The sequence below is a fragment of the Lissotriton helveticus genome, chromosome 3_2 (assembly GCF_964261635.1).
Source record: "Lissotriton helveticus chromosome 3_2, aLisHel1.1, whole genome shotgun sequence".
Classification (NCBI taxonomy): Eukaryota; Metazoa; Chordata; class Amphibia; order Caudata; family Salamandridae; genus Lissotriton; species Lissotriton helveticus.
Genome location: NC_136062.1, coordinates 268,897,506 through 268,915,529, shown reverse-complemented (window position 1 = coordinate 268,915,529; position 18,024 = coordinate 268,897,506).

Sequence of the window (18,024 nt, the reverse complement as noted above, 5' to 3'; positions counted from 1 at the left end):
GAGCTGTTTCACCACCACGTAAGGCCCAATAAACTTGGGGTGAAAGATGCTGCGAAGTTTGAACCTGATGTTTTTTGTTGAAAGCCACACCTTATCACCCACCGCATACGATGGACCTTGTCTCCTGTGTCTATCTTCATACTTCTTATACTCTCTCTTAGCCTTTATTAAGTGAGATCTGATTTTCTTGTGTATGGCTTGAACCGTACGCATCTGTCCCAGAACAGTAGGCTGATTGGCTACAATTTCAGGAATTGTAATGGGTAGGATTTTAGCATTGTACCCATAAGTAGCACAAAACGGAGACACACCCAAGGAACAGTGCCAAGCGTTATTGTAGGCCACTTCAGCCATCCACAATAACGAAACCCATGAGTCGTGAGCATCCGCAGCGTAACACCGGAGATATTTCTTCAGGGTTTGGTTCAACCTTTCCGTTTGTCCGTCTGTTTGCGGATGGAAGCTGGTAGAAAGAGAGGAACGAATACCCAGGGCCTGACACCAAAACCTCCAAAACCTGGCGATGAACTGCGGACCCCGATCGGATATGATGACCTCGGGTACTCCGTGTAGCCTGATGACGTTGGTCAACAGTATTTGTGCTGTCTGTCCTGCCGTAGGCAGATTAACGCAGGGTATAAAATGACCCAATTTGGAGAGACTGTCTATCACCACTAGGATGGCGGTCATACCCTGATCCGGGGGTAAACCGGTAACAAAGTCTAGACCAATAGTCTGCCAAGGTCTTTTTGGAGTAGGTAGTGGAATTAGCAACCCTTTCTTTTTCCCGGTCTCATTTTTTGCCATAGCACATTCACTGCAGGATCTCACCCAAGTGACAACGTCTTTCTTGACCGTGTCCCACCAAAAGTATCTTTGCAACAACTGCATAGTCTTACACACACCTTGGTGTCCCACCAACTGGGAATCGTGACACCATTCATAAGCAGTTTTTCTCATAGCATCGTCTGGAAGAAACAACTTGTTGTTTTGAAATGGAAGTCCTTTCTTCAATGTGCGACCACTCCCCTGGGTGGCCCACACTACCCACTCCCCCGGAGTCTTTGCCCGACAGATGTGATCCAAGAACGTGTCGGCTTGTATCACACACAATACCTTTTTTGGATCCACAATGGCCTCAAGTCTGGTTATCTCGGTTGATTCCTCTCCCTGATGTTGTCTGGATAGGGTATCAGCCTTTTTGTTGTCAGCCCCAGGACGAAAGGTGATAACAAAGTCATATTCTGAGAAGAATAGCATCCACCTCATTTGTCTCTGAGTGAGGTTGCGGGCGGTTTTCATGTACTGTAAATTTCGGTGGTCAGAGAATACAGTAACAGGAAAAGCAGCCCCCCACAGGTGTTGACGCCATTCTTGAAATGCCTTTTTGATAGCTAGCAGTTCTTTTTCCGCTATGGTGTAATTTCTTTCGGCCAGGCTAAGCTTCTTTGATAGATATGCCACCGGATGTAATTGCACCGTGAGATGATTTCTTTGAGACAAGATAGCCCCTACCGCTTCATCTGAAGCATCTGCTTCGACAATGAAAATATGTTCCGGCTTAGGGTGTGCCAAGATAGGAGCTGTCGTAAAAGCGGCTTTTAGGGTTTGAAAAGCTCCATCAGTGACATCTGTCCACTGGAAAGGAACCCCTTTTCTTAGCAATTTAGACAAAGGGGCTGCCACTTGAGAGAACTGTGCTATGAATCTACGGTAATAATTAGAAAACCCTAAAAGACTCTGCACTTCCTTAATGCTTGCAGGGACTGGCCACTCTTGCACTGCCTTCACCTTTCTTTCCGACATCTGTAATCCAGAATGACTCAGCACCACCCCCAAAAACTCCACTTCAGGCACACTAAACTCGCATTTGGAAAGCTTGCAAAACAGTTTGTTCTCCCCTAGCTTCTGCAATACCTGAGATACCTGAGCATGGTGCTGTGTGGTGTTGTCAGAATAAATAAGGATGTCATCTATGTAAACAACAGCGCAAACATCCACAAACTCCTTCAAGACGTCATTCAGAAAATACTGAAACGCCGCACGGGCGTTACACAGCCCAAACGGCATGACGGTATACTCAAAGAGGCCATAACGGGTCTTGAAGGCAGTCTTCCATTCATCGCCTTCTCTAACCCGGACCAGGTGGTAAGCTCCCCTCAAATCTAGCCGTGTGTAAATCCTAGCATCCTTCACCTGATCCAGTAAAACAGAAATTAGAGGTAAGGGGTATCTATTTCTTACAGTGTTCTTATTTAACACCCTGTAATCGACACACGCTCTCAACTCCCCATTGGCTTTTTTGATAAAAAACAAAGGGGAGGCAGCAGGGGATCTGGAGGGCCGGATGAACCCTATGGCCACATAATGGTCAAGGTATTCTCTCAAATGCGCTGTCTCAGGAACAGAGAGGGCATACACACGACAAGAAGGTAGTGTAGCCCCGTCCACCAAGTCTATCCGACAATCATAAGGTCGATGAGGGGGCAGTTGTTCAGCCATACTTTCACTGAACACCTCTTCATACGCCTTATATTGTGGGGGCCAAACTACCATCTTTTCTGCAGCTGTGGCCACTACCAATGGTAGATAAGACACTGCAGCCTTTATCCCACATGAGGAAACCACATGCTCTCTGCATTCCTCGGACACAAACTGGACTTCCTTTGTCTTCCAATCAATCGTCGGATTGTGGTGGCTCAACCAGGGCATTCCCAGTATAACCTCGTATTGAGGCGCCTCTATAATATTCAGTTTCAATTCCTCTCTATGATGGCCTTCTGGTATTTCTACTGATAACACAAGAGTGTCTGTTTGTTCGGTGATCTTTCCTGATTTCAACGGTTTACCATCCACAGCTAGTACCTCTTCAGGGAAGTCTCTTGGCACTCTTACTAAAGACAAGGCTGTTACCAACCCACTATCTATAAAGTTCCTGGTGGCTCCGGAGTCAATCATGACTCTCACCTGATGGTTCTGTAGCTGACTCTCCAAGCACATGGGAAGGAGTATGTGTGTCTCTGTCTCTAACAGCGTCAGTACAGTTAACGAAGGGATCTGGAAAGGTGGGGAACCCTTGTCTGATGCAGACTCTACATTTCCTCTTTTCTCCGTGGTTCCCATCGATGTGATGGCCAACCTTTTGCTACGATTCCATACACCGCTTGCTTTTGGCTTAGTAGGGCATTCCCTAACATAGTGACCTTTTTTTTCCACAGTAAAGGCAAAGGCCCAAGGCTCGACGATGTTCCTTTTCTTCTTTGGACAGTGGGGCTTTGACTGCCCCTATCTCCATAGGTTCGGAACCTTGTTCTGTAGCCGTCAAAGCCCTTCGTGGGCTAGAGTCGGACCCAAAGTACCCACGACCCCATCGTCTCCTGTCACCCCCTCTGTCACTCATCCTACCATCCAGACGTAAGGTCAGATTTATCATGTCCGCACAGGTAGCTGGCTGGGGGTCTATCTGGGCTATGATGTTCTTGAGTCCGTCCCTCAACCCTTGATAAAAAAAGGGACATCCTCTTTTCCTCTGGCCAAGCAGTTTCCGCTATCAACCTGTTGAAATCTGTCATATAGGATATCAGATCTCTCTTTCCCTGTCTGAGTGTAAGTAACTCTCTGTCTGCACTGAAGGTAGTGGCTCGGCGATCGAACACTCGCTCGAATTCCGCCCTAAACGCCGTCCAGTTGTTCAGCACAAGATCATCATTGCGCACTAAAGGTACTGCCCAATTAGCCGCATCTCCCATAAAATAGGAAATGGCGAAAGCCACTCTAGAATGGTTGGTCGGAAAGGAGGCCGGTTTGCATGAAAAATGCAACATGATTTGTGTCAAAAAGACTTGGGTTTTTGCTGGATCCCCAGAATATCTCTCAGGGCTAGCGAGGGGCATAGGAGGCGGAACAGTAACCTGGATTTGTGAGGGAGAGGCATCAAAGGGGTTCCTGCTTAACCTGTCCACCTTTTCTTTTAGGGCAGTGTCCTCAGCCTTGGAAGCAACAAGTTCCTGTTGCACCAACACCAAGGCCTAAAGCACATCCTCTAAGGTAGCCATATAATCCCCACCCGGATCGGGTGTAGCTTAATTCGTGGGCGTGTTATTCTGTCATGTACGCTCCACAGGATCCGGATGATGATTATAAAGCCCACCTCCAAACGTCACAAACACTCTGATATAATATCAACAGAGGATTTGAGCCATTAGGTGAGGGGTAAATATAAAATAATAAACAGGGAAGGAAAGGAAGGGTTCTGCTGGGAAAGGGAAATACCTGAAACGACAAAACATACAGAGATAAGAACACCGTTCATACAGCACTGCCAACACCAAATGTACTTCCTACTCGGCTAGATACCTGTGTGTATAAGCAGGACTACGGAAATAGGTTTCTCTGATTCCCCTCTTGGCAGTAATGCTTGAGTCCTATATGGAATATAAATACAGTAAGACCAACATCATATCCAGAACTGAAACAATTGAACCAGGCAAGATACCACCTATCCTACCTTCGGTATGTAGTTATGCTTTAGTATAAGGGGTTTCTGAGGTGGGTTTCCACCAATGAAATTAAATAAATGGACTGAGGAGAAAAAGTATATATTCACATAAGTAGAAACACAGACCACGGTAATGCGTGGGAAGCAAGAACCACAGCACTCCGCTCTGCTTCATCCACTGCACACTACTAAGTCAACGATAATCCACAGGTACCATAAATGAAGATGTCAAAAAGAAAGAACGGAATGTTGTTGAATAGTATTATACTGGTCTAATACCATAAGAACACAACATCCCAGTTATCCACAGATTGCTCACACGGCAACGCGTAGCTGCGACCGCCACCGCGCTCCGCATGCAGGTTTAAACAAGTTTACTCACACCGTAACAAAGCGCTTGTTCTGGTTACACGGAGCTGCGACCGCCACCGCGCACCACCTACTCTGGGTAGTTATGTATAAGTGATAGTCCACGTGATATCACACAAAGTACAAGAAGACACGGCGGCGTGTGGTGCCTTCTACCACTCCGCTCCGCTCTTCCACAATGAATTTAATACCAGGAAGTATCATCCGATACTAAATACGAAACGGCAGCGTGTGGCGGAACACCACCACGCTCCGCTCTACAAACTCCCAAACTAAGAACAAAGCGCGGCAGTTCCTTCACTGCTCGCACCATGAAACGGCAACGCGTGGAGCTACCACAGCGCTCCGCTCAACGACGGTCTAAGAAGGGCGGGGGACTGCTCCTACCTAATGCCGATGATCCCAACGACAGCGTCCCAGGCGTTCTTCACGATACAGCAGGGAAGCGACCTCCTTCCTCCGCTCGAGTCCAAACACAGAATAACACGCAACAGGAAGCGTGTCACACAGTCTAAAGTAGTCTCAGCCGAGGCTACTGGGAAATGTAGTCTTTCCTGTCTGGATCGGATTACAGTCTTATATTCCTCTTAGCGCTGTAATGCAGGCGCTTAGTCGGACCCTGACAGAAGCTACTATTAGTATACTATTGAAACCAGGGAAAGATCCGAAACGATGTGAGTCTTACAGACCGATATGGCTTTTATATAGCGATTATAAAATCTATACTCAAATCTTGGCAAAAATGTTGGAAGAAGTATCTGATCAACTGATTCACCAAGACCAAAAAGGCTTTATCAAGGGGAGGCAGATTCAGGAGCTGACAGATGAATTATTTAGTGCAATTGACGTAGGAACACAAGAGAAGGTCCTCCTCTCAATAATCACCTTCGATGCAGCTAAGGCCTTCAACAGGGTTATTTGGTCGTTTCTACATACTGTAATGGAAAAGTATAATTTGGGGGGAGTATTTTTAGGGGCTGTTAAAACCCTGTGTAAAAACCTGACAGCTAAGGTCTTAGTAAATGGCAATCTAACAGAGACAATATGTATTAATAGAGGTACCAGATAAGGATGCCCCCTGGCCCCACTGCCGTTCAATCCAAATAATTTAAACCGCAATCCTTCAGGGCTAGTCAAGATATAACCCCCTTCAAATATCAAGGTTGGAAAAAGAAAGTAGCGTTATATGCTGATTTTCACTAGCAATCTAAAATCGCTACCAATAATAGAGAATATCCTAGGGCAATTTGGGAAAATCTCAGGTTATTCAGTTAATTAATCTAAAACAGAAATAATGGAATAGAACCAGAGAAGTAATAACCCCTTGGCGAAAGAAAGGATACGCTGTCTAGGTGTGAAAATAGTGTAGGATATTGATAAAATAGCCCAAATAAATTTTGCAAAAATATTCTCAGAAGTAAGGAGCACGCTTAAAGTTTGGGGGGTGCTTCAATTGTCCTTTATGGAGTGCTCTAATATACTAAAAATGGCAATCCTCCCGAAGTTCACATATATTTTTAACACTATCCCTTTAGAGTTAAAAATGAATGGTTCACTAAGTTGCAAGGGGAGCTGGGGAGCTTTATATGGAGCTCAAAAGGAAGTAAAATGGCCGGGAAGAAGCTGCGGAGGAAAAAACAGCAGGGGGATAGCGAGCCCAGATCTATTTGAATATTACAGAGTCTTCCACTCAAAGTCCTGGATTTCCTCAAACAAATATTATACTTAAGTCCATTTAAACACTCAAAAGAACACGTGGAGAATCATATCCAGTTTTATCCAAATTCCAATGCTTTACTTTCTTTTTTCTCTCTTCTTCAGGACAACTAGCCAACATGTGTTTTACCAACGTAATCGCCTGGACTTCCTCAGGGCTAGAAAATATATAAAAATAAGACTAGTATACGTTTGAGAGCTCCAAGAACCAAATATCCATCACTTAAACAAAGAAAACCCATAAATCATGCCACAAGATTACAGTTTCAACAAGTCCCGCCTGTTCCACCCATCTAGAATTCAACATAATATTGAAACACAATTTATAAAAAACTAATTGCATTGTCCACCAACATATACCAATTGATAATTCCTTAGTGATCCAGTTATACACTCATCTGTGTGATCACAAATTTCCTGTTATAACAGACAAAGATAGGCCAGAAAAGTAACAGTCTAAAATACCAAAAATTAGGTGCATACAAACAGCAACTTTGTGAGGTATAGCACTAAAGTGAGTTGATGGGCATTTCTTACAAGATTGTTCAGTGGTAACGACTCTCTTAGTTTGTGGGTTTCTTATCTGGATTGGGAGCATGGATTGCTGGCTCTGTTCTTTTTTAAACTAAGTGGTGGGTCTTTCATGGTTAAGCAATAAGTGGCTGTAAATACACACACAACATTATCTTATCCCAGCTGTTCCTGCTTTTACATTTTCTACCTTCTTTTCAATGTCATGTCTATGGAGGACTAAGCAACATGGTTTTGGTCCGTATGTAGACTATTTGTCACATATTAGGAATTGGAATTGTGAGAGTCACGCACAAGGATACTGCCTGCATGTTGCTTTGGAATGTGCATTTGAATTTAATTTGAAGACAATTTAATTTGGGGACACTACAATTTGGCTTTCTATTGTCGTTCAGTACATTACATTTACTACAGGTGTGTTGTACTCTGAGGTACCTTTATGGTGATTGAAGATAATTTTTTTAATGTGGGAACTGTCTTATTGGAATTTATTATCCTGGGGGTTTGTCAATATATATGTGATGTATTTTCGAATTAACCAACTTTAATGTTACACCTCACAATTGTAAGAGCAAAATTTGTTTGCAAATAAAAACACTTTTTATAAAAATTATTTTGTAAAAGCCTTGTTTAAATATCACACATAGTAAACACAAATTTTGTAGTATGTAATCATATTTAACCCCTTGCGTGCGGTCGTCGGCCAACAGCTATCGCGAGCACCCCCACGCAATGGAATGCCCGCACTGATGTGGAATTTTGTGCCGTGGTTAACGGGTTAATGGTAAGTCTGCAAGTGAAGTAAATAAGTGCTAATTTAAGTAACCTAACGGTTAATGCCATATTAACTGAAAATAATGCATTAACATTGAAAGGCCTGTTTACCATGTTGAAGCATTATTTTCCACAAGATGTGTTCTTCGGTTTTGATGCAGTTGTTGTAACTTTCCAGAAGCCTTCTGTTAGTTAGTGAGGAGGCATTTGTTTTGAATTCGACAACTGGTAGTGAGGTTCTCAATGGGAGGTTAGGTTAGCAACAGGAATGTTGATTCATGAGAAGAGCAGTCTGGACCGCAAAATGTGAACAATGTATCTTTTCAGATTTAACATCTATAGACCATTGTACGAATTTGAGAAAATGGGGCGTTTGCTTAATCCAGGAGTTTACTGAAACCCTATTGGAGGATGCAGGAGGCGAAAGACAACATTTTTCCGCCTAGAATATTGTGTGTTTATATTAGTGTATGTTCCTAGAACAAGTCAGGACCTTACTGTAGCGTTCCACTCAGGAGGGTTCTTTTACTTTGAGTTTCTGGCTGGGGGCTCCTCTCTGAGTTTCTTATATCTCTCTTTATGGCAGATTACTTAGTCTATTTCTTTGATGTCTGCTGATTTATATCAAAGAATACTTTCCTGCTTTACATGGAAAGGGTTTATGCTTATGCATTGATTCTCTAATCTGAACTCTTTATTAAGTATCTGAACTGATGCCTTATTTTTACCTTATTCCAATATATCTAGATTAGGGAATTGTATGGTACCCACATTCTGTATTATTACAATACTTACTATAATCTTGACTAAAGTTCTATTTTACCTTATATTGATATTTCAGTTCATCTAATATTTTTAATGCTGACTCTTTAGAGACTAATTCTTACTGAATAAATGATTACATACTAAAAGAACTGAGAATAAAACCCTTCAACTCACATACATTCTCTTTACTGACTGTACTAAAAGTCATTAATGATTTAAAATGTAATTAGATTGATGTTGATGTTTGCTCGTTTTTTATTTCTCCTTCTTGATAAACAAAGTACCTTGACCGGTGCCGGGGGTAATTTACACCAGAAGATTGAGATGTAGAAAACCAAGCTCTGTCACAAGGTTACTAATTGCATAAACCTAATATTTGGTATTTTAGACTGTCTCTTTTCTAGCCTGTCTGTCTGTTATGACAGGAATAGTGTGATCACACACAATTGTATAACCTGCTCCACTAGTGTGTTACTAATGAATTTTCAATTGGTATATCTTAATGGCCAATGTGATTTTGTTTTATAAATTTTGTTTCATTATTATGTTGCATTATAGATGGATGGATGGGACTTGTTGAAACTGTAATTTTGTGGCATGAATCATAGATTCTATTTTCTTTGTTTATCGGTGATGGATTTCTGGCCCTCTGAGCTTTCGTAACTATAGTAGTCTTATTTTGTTTATGTTTTCTATCTACCTGAGGAAGTCCAGGTGATGATGCTGGATGAAACATATGATAGCTAGTTGTTTTGAAGATAGAAGGCTAGTTGTCCTTAAGAAGAGAAAGAAAAAAAATAAAGATCTCGATTTTGGATAAGACTGCATGTTCTTTTGAGTGCTTACATGGATGTAAGTATATTATATTCAAAAGCATCTACTTCATATTACTCCAACTTATCAGATGCACAATTGATCTTCGACATAGTCACATCTCTAGAGGATCTGCTAAAATCTTCCTACGGGTTGCATTTATTTAACATTTTATCCAACGCTGGGAAGTTATATTTGGCTAAATGACCTGCTTTTCCTTAGGTGGAACAAAATTATTTCTCCTTTGGTGTTGCTTCTCATCATGAAATGCTTCCTTAGAATATTGTGTTATGTTATTCTTTTTAGTTCCTGCTAACTTTGTGTCTCCAGTCAGAATGAATTCATATGTGCCACAAACTCTTGAGGTGGATGAATTGAAGACCGTCTGAAATACTTCAAAAATCTTCATGAACCCTCAATCTGGTCATCTCAACTTCACAAACATTCCACTGTGATCCACCCATAAACATGGACTGGACTGACTACAGTGCCCTCCCCACTACCTAAATTCATGTCCAACTTACACACCCAGGCCAATGCAACCTAGAAGAAGAGTATTTTCAGCCTTTCTCATACTTCTTCACTGACAGATTATACCATATGCTTAATCAGCACCTCTTCACCACCACCCTTAATCTGACATTGATGTCTTTCTTAATAAATTCAACATACGCCTAGAAAACCATGTAAGTGCACCTAAGACAAAAAAATACATACATGCAAATTGAAACGGTGTGCAGACAAAATATCAAGTTTTAAATTTCGACTTACAGAAATATTGAGTCCTAGATATCGTGAGTGAGAAATATCGACAGCAAGAATATCATGGTCAAGAATATCAATTTGATGTAAGAAATCTCGATTTTAAAAATATAGAAGAGTTTACTATTGTTTGCAAAAATATAATTGTTTAAAATATCGATTGTTTAATTAGTGTTATATATTTTGGTATATATTTGAAATGTATGTAATGTATAATTTTTGTCTAAGAATTCTTTATATTTTTTAATATATATGTTCCATTTTTAGTAGTGATTAATTTCATTTTAATTGAATTTTGCATTTTTTAGTTCTGTAGCGGGTTGTGGCTTTATAGGGGTATAGGGTGGAAGTAATTTAATTATATTAAATTAATGATTATTTTTTATTTATTAATATTTATTTGATTGAGATTTTATAGTCTTAATTGTCTAAAGTATTTTAGTATTAATTAATTAAGAATTGGTTGTTAATAACCAATTGGTAATTAATTATGGTAATTTTGTAAATATTTGTAGCAGCACGTTTTGGAGTTTATAGGGGTAAAGGTTGGGTAGTAATTGTTTTTGATTAATTAATCATTTATTATTAATTGATATTAATTAATGTATTCAAATTATTTATGGGAATTTTGTAATTAATTTTAGGTGCGGGTTGTGGGGTTAATAGGGGTATAGAGTGGTAAGTAATTTATTTTCGATCATCAAGTTCGCACTATAAAAAACTTTATAAATAAAGATAAATTAATAATTAGTTGTTAATTGATACTAATTAATATATGTAAAGTTATTATGGCAAGTGTGTAATTAATTTTAGTTGCAGGTTGTGGGGTTTATGAGGGTAAAGGTTGGGAAGTAATTTATGTTTAATTAATAATTAGATGTTAATTAATATTAAATAATTCATTGTAAATTAAATATGGAAATTGGATATTTACCTTGAGGTGTTTGTTGTGGGGTTTATAGTGATAAAGGGTTGCAAAGTAATCTGTGTTTATTTTTATTATTTTTATTTTTTATTTTTTTAAAAACCTTTATTGTACGCCGAAGAGTTACAGCTACGGGCCCACAACCAATCTGGCCGGCCTCGAAATCAAGTCATGGCGCGTAGAACAACGATAAGAAACTCAGCAGTCCCCAAAGACAAAAACAGCAACATTTTATATCACACGTAAGGGGGAATCGACCACTGAGTGCAGGAGAAAAGAAGGTTCATTTTCTAAATAATAAGATAAGAAGGATCAGAGACCAGGCGGTTCATCAAAAAAAAACACAGAATAGGCAGTGTACACAGCAGGATGTTGACAAAGCAAAGGAGTCACAATCGGGATAACGACACAAAATTACAGCGATCAGGATAAAAGTACAGACAGTCAAAGGCCGTATCCAGCATTACCCACCACATACATGTAGAACAACCTCAAGAATAAGAACGTGGACACCTGAAAGAAAAACAACAAATGGCGTAACACCCAGTCTCCATACTGACCCAAGATAAGGAGGAAAAAGAAGGATGAGCCAGAAAAAGGAAAAAGAAGAAAAAGGCCCATAGAAACCGAAACGGACAAAACAAACCCCCCCCCCCCACCCCCCCACCCTGCACGCATGTGGAGGCTACGGCCTACCCCCCCCGACAGTGTGCCTGTCGCCCAAAAAACAAGAACCCGAAATATAGAGAGAGAAAAGAAAAGGGAAGAAAGGAAAAAAAGGGATATTTATAACCAACTGGAGGAGGGCCAATCACGCATGCAGGCTCCCGGTCTCCCCGGCCATGTATATATCGTCTACCTCAAATGCCACAGTAACAACCGTAATCGAGCGATAGGATAAGAAAAGGGGAGAATCACCACGCACCGTGCCAAGAAGAATAGAACAGGAGGAAGCAGGCGGAGGAGGAAAAAGGGATAAACTTACGGGCTACCGCCCGCCCACTCTTCGAGTCAAGTCCCATAAAATAGTACAGAATAAAAAAGCAAATCAGCCATTATTACGCCCGTCACATATAGTCACCAGTCGATCATGCCCCGGAGCTCAAGACAACATTCTCAGCCTTGTCCCTTACGGTCCGTTGTAACAAAGGAATCCAACCGGCCGGCCGCCATTTTAGGTGAAGTGGGTGATCGAAATAGCCACAGTGGCGCAGTGCGCTGCTCAGAAAAGCCCAACAGGGACAGAGATGAAGAAGTCACAGTGAAGCGTGGGGGTTCGACGTGGAGCAATAGCCCCCCAGAGTCCACGGTCCAGGTCGATTGCAACGGTCTCAGGAGAGAGGGGAGGGTCGCCCCCACAATACAAAATGGAGTGGCCAGGCGCTTTGTCCCAAGCCGATCTTCAAGCCACGATGTATGTCCACCATCACTCAACTCGGTTCCAACAACGATGAGCAGCTCCATGGCTGGCTCAGGTTCACAATCACCAGACAGTCTCACATCCACCAGGGTAGCCAGTTCTCCGAGTTCGGGCGCCGGGTGTGGCGCAGTGGCCCGCAGTCGAAAGTCATCACGTATGGCGAGGCACACAATGGCATCCAGCCGGCTCCCCAAGACCTTGGCGCCACAGTCCAGGGCAGTGCGCACCTCACCCAGGGCAGCCAGCACTTCAGGAATCCCTGGCGGCGCCCCACAAGCGTAGTCACCGGTAGTCCTCCGCATCTGAGGCTCCCCGTACCCCCACCGGCCATCACAATGCCTCTCGCCAGAACAAGGTCGGGCCGGGAACACGGGGATAGCGGTCTCCATAATGTCGGGATCGGTGATGTGGACGCGGCCCCAGCGGTCGCACGGGCCCGCACGCACAAGCTAGCGCCCCCAGTACCGGGTATAGAGTCCACGATGTTCCAGACGTCGCCCACCGTCTCCCAAGGAAGATCAGGAAAATGCCCGGGCGGGTGAAAAGCGGAGAAAACGATACATTGGATTCTCCAGGGGCACAATGTATCACAGGCAGACACCGCCGCCGGGTGGGATGGAAGACCGCAACAATGGAGTATCAGGTCGGCAGACTTCCTTCGGCCGGCCGGCTCCTCCCCATCTTGAGTGGCCGGTGGTATTGCATCAGGGGCAGGTCGTCACCAACACTTGAAGCCCCGGTCTCGTGGGTAGGAGGGCCTCAGATCAGGCGGAGACGGTCCGTCGCCAATACCGCCGGCAAAGATCACGAAGACACGCCAACGAAGGCAGCATAATGTCTCCCGCATGAAATCACGCTTCGAAGCCAGGATAATGGACAGGAGAGACGTGTAAGGCAAGAGGGTCGGCGGAGCCGAGAGCCTAAGCGGCCATCATGGTTGCAGGCTAGGCTCCTCCCCCCAGTAATCTGTGTTTAATTAATTAATAATTAGTTAAATAATATTAATGAATTACCTGATATTTATTTAGGGGAATTGTTTATTTTTTTGTGTGAATTTGACTTTTAAAGGGGTAAAGGATGGGTATAAAATAAATTTTACTCACTTTATGATTAGTTGTTTAATGGTAATAGTTTTTTATTTGAAAATAAGTTTTATTTATGTAATTAATGTTTTTACAGTTTCATTTTAGCTGTGTGTTGTGGGGAATATAGGATAAAAGTGTGGTAAGTTAATTCATTTTTTATTAGTTTTATTTTTTTCATTAATAATATTTCTTTAATTTGTAATTAATTATGTTAATTTTCGAAGTACATTTTGTTTTTTAATTTAGATGTGTGGGGTGATTTGTGTGGTGTTCTAGGGTAGGAAATGAAATGCATAAATGTATGTGATAAAATAATGTTTTTGTTTGTAAATATTTTCTAGTTAAAAATCTTTATTTGACGTTTAGTTTTTTATTTTATTTTATATAATGTTTGTAGGTATTTGTCATATATAATTAACATTATAATATGTTTTTGCTTTTTTATTTTCATTATTAAATATATTTGTATTTCAATTTTTAACATATTTATTTATTTTTTATTTTTAATATTGTTTTGATTCTTAAAATAGTTTTTTTGTTTTTTTGTTTTTATTTTTTAACTGACGGGAGTGTGAATAGTACATTTTATCCCTCTGCTATCCAACATTTTCCCTACTGTTGCACTCATTGGAGTGGGAATAGTCATTTTTACCCCAACACTTTCCCTACTGCCTGCATCCTGTTTTTTTCTGTCCTCTGGCCTTTTCTGCTCCTTTTTCTGCCCTCTGTTTTGCCCTCTTCTGCTCTGTTTTACTGTTTTGCTTGTTTTTCTGCTATCCGTTTTGCCTTTTCTGCTCGATTTCTGTTTTCTCTTTTCTGCCTCTGTTTTGCCTTTTTCTGCTTGCTACTTCCTGCCATTTCCTCAAGACCCTGGCTTTTCAACCTCACACCCCACTGCCCTGATGCCCTCAGGGGGTGACAGTGCTGTGTTCTGCAAATGCTGATTGATTGATTTAAAATTATACATATTTCAACACATCGAATATCAGAATTCCCATCAGTCAGCTTGATAAAATGAATAAAAGCTCACTTAAGGTAAAAATAATGAAGTGCTTAATAAAAATAATGTATTTATAAACAAAAGCATACAGATTACAAGTTATTAGTGAGTTTTAATGTGCTCCTTTTTGACAAGTTATAGCCGTCACATGAGTAAAAAGTAAGAATAATAGCAATTTTCCATTTATAAAAGAAGAGAAATTCATGAACTTCTAGATCCAGGTTCTAAAATGCAATATCACGATTGTTAGATGGTAAAGTGCATTATTGAAATATTTATCGAAAACACAGTTGAGCATAACCTTACCAGGAAAACACTTGCTAATCTAACGAAGTGCGTTTAGACATGCGAAGTACCATCTTAGGCAGAATGGGACAAATACATTCAAGATATGAATTTAACAATAAAAAAACACAATGGGGGTGATTATTATGGCGGGCGGATCGCCACCGCCTGGCCGGTGCCACCATCCCAATTTGATTTACCCCCGCCATATTATCATAGCGGGGGGTACCGCGGCGGACGGAAAGTCTATCCGCCGCTTTTCTGCCGGTCGACAATTGTTACGATTGACGGCCGGGCGGACTTGGCCACTAATATGGTGGCGGTGCCTACCAGGCACCACCATCCATATTAGGATGGGTGCGGTAACTGGCCTTTCCATGGCAGGCTGGATGGGATTGGCTATGTGACCCAAGATTGACAGGCTCCCAGGGTGTGACAGAGAAGTACTATCCAACGTTTATGTTGTCTAGTTTTCTTTGGTTTCAAGATGTTCCTCATTTTCCTCCTGCTTGTTGTACGCTGGGCATAGTTTGACACCCTCACTTCCACTTTGCAATTGATCGTTGCTAGTGGTACGGGACCCAGTCTACATTTTATATAGAGAGCTTTAGTGAAGAGTGGATCAATCTCATCCATATAAGGCTCAAACTTGGGGATTGATTTTATCCCAAGTAATCTAGTTGTTAAAGAGCCAGTGTTTTGCGCCTGGGTAATGATCCTCTCTTCTTTTGCCCAGAAAGCTGTCTTCAACGTTTCAATGGAAGATGAGGTAATGGAAACTGGATTAGTCTAGAAGTCGATCAAAACCAGTGAAATTAACATCTTCTTGATGTACTTTAGCCACGAGAGTGGCAACATGTCTTTTTGCCTTTCTAGAATATATTTCAAACCCCCCCCCCCCCCCGTTGGGTTGCAGCTCGGTGGTGGACCAGGTCCTTAACCAATATAAAATAGGTTTGATTCTCGCTTTAGGAATAATAGCTTGCATATCCATCAGATCAGGTTTAAACTCTAATGGGGTACTTTGGGGTAGTTTTGCCTTTTCTGCTCGATTTCTGTTTTGTCTTTTCTGCCTCTGTTTTGCCTTTTTCTGCTTGCTACTTCCTGCCATTTCCTCAAGACGCTGGCTTTTCAACCTCACACCCCACTGCCCTGATGCCCTCAGGGGTGACAGTGCTGTGTTCTGCAAATGCTGATTGATTGATTTACAATTATACATATTTCAACACATCGAATATCAGAATTCCCATCAGTCAGCTTGATAAAATGAATAAAAGCTCACTTAAGGTAAAAATAATGAAGTGCTTAATAAAAATAATTTATTTATAAACAAAAGCATACAGATTACAAGTTATTAGTGAGTTTTATTGTGCTCCTTTTTGACAAGTTATAGCCGTCACATGAGTAAAAAGTAAGAATAATAGCAATTTTCCATTTATAAAAAAAGAGAAATTCATGAACTTCTAGATCCAGGTTCTAAAATGCAATATCACGATTGTTAGATGGTAAAGTGCATTATTGAAATATTTATCGAAAACACAGTTGAGCATAACCATACCAGGAAAACACTTGCTAATCTAACGAAGTGCGTTTAGACATGCGAAGTACCATCTTAGGCAGAATGGGACAAATACATTCAAGATATGAATTTAACAATAAAAAAAACACAATGGGGGTGATTATTATGGCGGGCGGATCGCCACCGCCTGGCCGGTGCCACCATCCCAATTTGATTTACCCCAGTCATATTATCATGGCGGGGGGTACCGCGGCGGACGGACAGTCTATCCGCCGCTTTTCTGCCGGTCGACAATTGTTACGATTGACGGCCGGGCGGACTTGGCCACTAATATGGTGGCGGTGCCTACCAGGGTGTGACAGAGAAGTACTATCCAACGTTTATGTTGTCTAGTTTTCTCTGGTTTCAAGATGTTCCTCATTTTCCTCCTGCTTGTTGTACGCTGGGCATAGTTTGACACCCTCACTTCCACTTTGCAATTGATCGTTGCTAGTGGTACGGGACCCAGTCTACATTTTATATAGAGAGCTTTAGTGAAGGGTGGGTCAATCTCATCCATATAAGGCTCAAACTTGGGGATTGATTTTATCCCAAGTAATCTAGTTGTTAAAGAGCCAGTGTTTTGCGCCTGGGTAATGATCCTCTCTTCTTTTGCCCAGAAAGCTGTCTTCAACGTTTCAATGGAAGATGAGGTAATGGAAATTGGATTAGTCTAGAAGTCGATCAAAACCAGTGAAATTAACATCTTCTTGATGTACTTTAGCCACGGGAGTGGCAACACGTCTTTTTGCCCTTCTAGAATATATTTCAAACCCCCCCCGTTGGGTTGCAGCTCGGTGGTGGACCAGGTCCTTAACCAATATAAAATAGGTTTGATTCTCGCTTTAGGAATAATAGCTTGCATATCCATCCGATCAGGTTTAAACTCTAATGGGGTACTTTGGGGTAGTTTACGTGCCGCCCTCAAATATTTATTTTTGGCAGCTCCTAGAGCATCAATGTTACAATAACCCCAGAGTACAGCCCCATAGATCGCAGCCGCCATTGCTTGAGTCCTCCATATTTCTAACAAGATAGATACAGGATGGAGAGAGGTATTTTCTGAGAATCTCAGAGTGACTGCCGCCCTATGTTTTAACAGGAGCGTGCTCTTCGTGATCTGGCTAGCCGAAGAGTTTGTACTAGATAAACAAATTCCCAGGTAATCAAAGTCTAAGACTCTCAGGATCCACACCCTCTAGGCTTAGAACCCCTCTAAAATGCCGGTGACAATGTATTACCAAACAGGTTTTGTTTATGGCCAAACTATGATTAGTGCAAAACAATTTAAACCTAGTTAATGGGGTCTCAATCCCTTTTGGTGTTTTGGACACTAATAGGGTATTGTATGAAAATATTATGGCTGGGATTTTTACACCTCTTAACATGGAAGAATCATTATTAAAGTTCAATAAGAAATCAATGCAACCATTTATAAATAAAAGAAGAAATAATGTTGGGGCAAGGACACATCCTTGCCGGACCCCCATAACAACTTTTATCTGCTCCGTTATTTCCTCATG